The sequence below is a fragment of the Equus caballus genome, chromosome 3 (genome assembly GCF_041296265.1).
Source record: "Equus caballus isolate H_3958 breed thoroughbred chromosome 3, TB-T2T, whole genome shotgun sequence".
NCBI lineage: Eukaryota > Metazoa > Chordata > Mammalia > Perissodactyla > Equidae > Equus > Equus caballus.
The window spans coordinates 78,663,208-78,667,956 of NC_091686.1; the positions used below are offsets into that span (position 1 = coordinate 78,663,208).

At 36.3% G+C, this 4,749-nt stretch overlaps 1 long non-coding RNA gene across 2 annotated transcripts; it reads right to left on the minus strand.

Moving 5' to 3' along the window:
- Window positions 1-636: 636 nt before the first annotated feature.
- On the minus strand, window positions 637-3,475 carry LOC138923335 (uncharacterized). 2 transcript variants are annotated; one of them, XR_011436815.1, is made up of 3 exons: window positions 3,187-3,475; window positions 1,641-1,712; window positions 637-962 (listed from the first exon to the last, which is right to left on the minus strand). It is a non-coding gene; the product is annotated as an uncharacterized lncRNA (long non-coding RNA). The 2 variants fall into 2 exon arrangements; XR_011436816.1 differs by having other exon boundaries at window positions 637-965.
- Between the last annotated feature and the right edge of the window lie 1,274 nt (window positions 3,476-4,749).

Below are 4,749 nucleotides of genomic sequence, written 5' to 3' on the forward strand. Positions count from 1 at the left end.
TTACTCTGTTCTTTCTCCAACATCTTGGATACTTGTTTCATTAATTTCTAGCTCTTTCTTTTGGAATACAGCTACTTCAGGCCATAAATTGCTACTGATTTCATTACATCCCACGAGTCTACTCCTTCCTCAGTTCTCCTAAGAGGATAGAAAAATGTTTTATTTTTAAAATTTAAAAATAGTTATAACCAATTCAGTGAGTTTTTTTTTAGTTCCTACTATGTACTATGTACTGTGATAAAGAAGTTGAGCAATTCACAATCCTAACTCCGAGTCCACCAAGCTCATGTTCCAGTGTGAAACAGGTACCTAAAGCAGACAATTTCCAATCTGGTGGCATAGTGCTGCAACACGGGGGACAAAAGGGAGCCTGGGAGCACAGTTCAAACTGAATGTCCTCTCCGAAGCAAGCAGTGGAAATTAGAAGCAAATATTCAATTATTGAGGAAATATTTTGAAGTGCTCAAATGTAGTCATTAAAATGGAGAGCAGAATTGCTGCATTTACACCATGATGAATTTTGATGGCCAGGGAAAGAGGTGAATTTCTTGCATAAGCTTTGGTATATGACATTGTCTGAATCATTTAGTTCTAAGTATTTTAGTTTCCCCTATGATTTCTTCTTTGACTCAAGAATTATTTAGTCATGTATTTCTTATTTTACAAGTGATGGAGGGTTTTTAAAAATTATATTTTATTATTATTAATATCTAATTGTATTAGTCAAGGGTCTCCACATAAGCAGAACCAATAGGATGTATATACAGCTCACATGATTTTGGAGGCTGACAAGTCGCAAGATCTTCAGGGTCAGTCAGCAAGCAGGAGATCCAGGAGAGCGAGTGTGTCCGTTGAATTGGAAGGTGGAAAAAGTCACTGTCCCAGCTTGGAGGCAGTCAGGCAGAGGAATCCTCCTTTATTGGGGAGAGAGTCAGCCTTTTTGTTCTGTTCAGGCTTACGTTCTACTGGAAGAAACCCATTCACGTTAGGGAGGGCCGTCTGCTTTACTCATTCTACCCATTCAAATATTAATCTCTTCCAGAAACATCCTGTCAGACTCACCTAGAATAGTGTTTGACCAACTATCTGGGTATTCTGTGGCCTAGTCAAGTTGACACATAAAATTAACCATCACTCTATAAGTCATAACGGTTATAGAATATGATCTCTATGACAAGTCTTTGAAATTTGTTCAGAATATATTTATGGCCGATTTGGGATCATATTTCATATGGCCTTGAGAATAATATGTATTCTCTAACTGTTGGTTACAAGATTTAAATTTGCATGCATGTGTGTTTGTGTGTATGTAAATATATGACTTTGAATAAGGTAGTCATTTTAGCAGATAGAAAACTTCAAGTTATTTTTACCTAAAATTCATTGTGACTAGGAACTTCAGAAATCAAAACAACAAAAATGATATTAGATTCTTGGACTACTTCTCAATGATGTACCGTACTTTTATTAATATCAAATTTTGTATTTAGAAACAATTGAGTGTCTATCCTTTACTCAGTCCACATTTTGTGCATGATATTTTCAGCATGATCATTTTTCTTTTTCTCAGTCAAGGGTCCTTTCTGGTTTCTTAAAATCTGTACATTGGAAACATAAAGGAGAGAAAGAGACGCACTTACTCTGCTATCCCCAATTATAGCTGTTCCCTGAGGCAAAGAACACAGAATGGCCAGGGAGACTGGTTGAAGAGTCTGGGGAATTATGGGGAAAGAGGAAATAAAAGGACAAATAAATCCCAAAATAATTTTTAAAAATTGCTAAATTAGATAGAACTTCCCCTACAACTAAGGTAAATTGGCCATTCCAAAGCTCTGTATATTCCCTCTGAATGAAAATATGCCTTCATAAACTCACACTCTTTTCACATTTGCTCTGGATGTCAAAATGAGCCAGTTTATCGTATCGATGTTTATTTGGTCCACATAGGGCCGAGAGTGTAACATAAATTACCAGGCAGTTACTGTCCGGGGGCAGCCTGATGTAAGTCCCCTCTTGCTAGCAATAACACGATCCAGACTAGTTTTAAAACTGAAACATAAGTAAGCAAATGAAACTCATAGCACTCTGTCCCATATTGAGTCTAATACTCTGCTGCTGTCTTGCTATGCCTCAGTTAGCAACTTCAGTTTCAAGCTAAAAATTATGAAACTACTTTAACCCTAGACCACAACGAAGAATTCCATGATTTAATAGTTCCTTCATGAGAGCATTACTGATTTGTGTTTCTCAGGCAGCTTAATCATACTCTGATCATATCTTTTCTTTTGGAGTCTCTAGTAGATATACAAGCTTTGTTACTTGTTAAAAAAAAGGAGAGAGAATAAAACTCTCTATACACATTTATATTCCAATCCTGACAAATAGCTACTGGAAAGTTATTTATTCTTCTGCAACATTTTTTATATTCTATCTGCTAAATTTTAATCATATAATTGGCTAAATTTATATCTTGGAATGCAAATAAGAACTATTTTGTGTTCTTCACCCAAATCTCCTAGCATTCCTTTTCCCCATGTTTGTGTCTGTGGAGGGCACCCTTTTATTTGCTTTTGCTTTCAATCGCTTGAGGCATTTAAGGAGGACTGTCTTTGCATTTTGGAGGCCTCTTTTCCCACCTGGAGGATGCTCCTTAACCAATGACTGATGGGGGCTGGAGTACACAAGCCTCAACTGCCTTGCCTTGGCTCAGGACAACTCAAGCATAATTTGAGTTCCAGAACATCTCTGCGGGGTCAGGCTGACGCTACCATTCTGAAACTTGGGCTCCGATGTCTACTCTTCCTTCTCCTGCTTCCCCTACCATGTTCATGGTTTCCCCAAGAGCATTTCCTTATAAATCACTTACACATGGATCCTCAAATCAAGGTCTGCTTTTGGGTACTTAGCATAAATATATTTAACCTTAAAGTCACAGGTAAAATATGTCTCTTGCCTGATCTTTAATTTGATGGGAAGTATACCTGAGTTTACTGTTTAGACTCTCTAATAGTTTTGAGCCCTCATTTTTGCAATACAAACAGCAACACAATTTTATGCTTTTTGTTTCATTCATAATTTATTAAGTAATATTCCTATTATGCAGATAATTCAAAAACTGCAGCATTTCAAAGCCCCATTTTATCTATAGAGATATAATAAAATAGACTTGAAACTACCAGAAATTACCAAGAATTCTCTGGTGTATACCACACAGTGCGCACTCACTCGTTCCCTCTGGATTCCATGTGAGAATGTGAAATTCTTCCAGACTTCATGGTCATTTTCAGAATTCTTGGGCTGTTGAAATAAACTGACAGTCAGCTATATTAGCTTTAGTACAGCTAGATAGGTCACTGAGAAAAGCTACAAAAAATAAATATTATTTTTTCCTTTAGAGAAGGTTTTACATAGTATACAGCTAGGGAGAGGGCTCTCTTGAAAAAAAGCAAGCAATTAGTCATCTGATATTGACTAAGCTCAAATATTTGTAGCTGGGTCAAAGGTAGTGGTGGTTTCCGAGGAGGAGAGTGTATTGCTGGGAGAAACCAAACAGGAGAAAGAGGGTTTTTACAGAGGATCAAACCATAAAAAAGCCAAAACAGAAATTGCACACCTAAAATTTATTCAACTATTGTTCCAGAGTACAAGGGACTGAGTAGAATAGAAAGTGAGAAATCATGAACAAGGGATAAGCACATAAAATGGAGGCTCTTGAAGAGTGCTTGGCTAGATGGAAGAGATATTTATTTTAGTCTATCACAGTGGTCATAACACTATGCTATATACCATAATAATGCAAGCTTAAGTTTTATAATTAAAAAGTGCTCTTTTACAGATTAACTCAATTTTTTATTGTAAAATCTAAAATCCTTTTCCCCTCCACACATCCATGCAATACTCATGAAGCTTGTTTCTACCCAGACCACAAAGAAAATTCCAGTAAATTATAAAATTCAAGATTGTATAAGTCGTATTTTGTATTATAGTGATGTACAAGTTAATTTGAAAAAAAGTCAGATAAATAATAAACAAAAAATCTACTGGATGATAAAGGAAATACAAATTATAATTTCAATTTCAGGCCATAAGATTTTCTCCATTTTAAAGCATTCAAAACTAGATATGTGCGTGATTTACTATGAAAAATAATATGGATCCATATCAAAATGTTGGTGAATAAATATGATTTTTTTTTGTTTTAGGTATAAGCACATATATATACATATATATGTGAACTTATTAATTACATATATGAACTTATTTTCGAGTAATTGGTCCCATTTGTGTTAGTGTAGTAGGCAGAAGTATAAGATGATCCCCAATAACTTTAACCCTTTATAGTGTCTTCCCTGTGAATGTGTATGGAACCTGTGAATTCCATGAGATATCACTTTCCTGATTATATTATATTGTACAGCAAAAAGGAGATTTTCCAAATTGGGTCTGATCTAATCAAGTAAGTTCTTTAAAAGCAGAAAGTTTTCTCTGCAGACGAAGAAGCTAGAGGGATATACTACTCCTCACCTGGAGGACATGAACTGCCATATTTTGAACTGCCTGTGAGGGTCGTGCGTCAAGGAACAATGTGTGGCCTCTAGGACCTCAGAGCAAACCCCAGCTGACAGCCAACGAGAAACAGGGGCCTCAGCCCATAGCTGCACGGTAATGAAGTCTGCCAAATGCCAGTGAACTTAGAAGCAGATTCTTTCTGAGCCAAGCTTCCAAAGGAGAATGCAGCTTCACTGACAC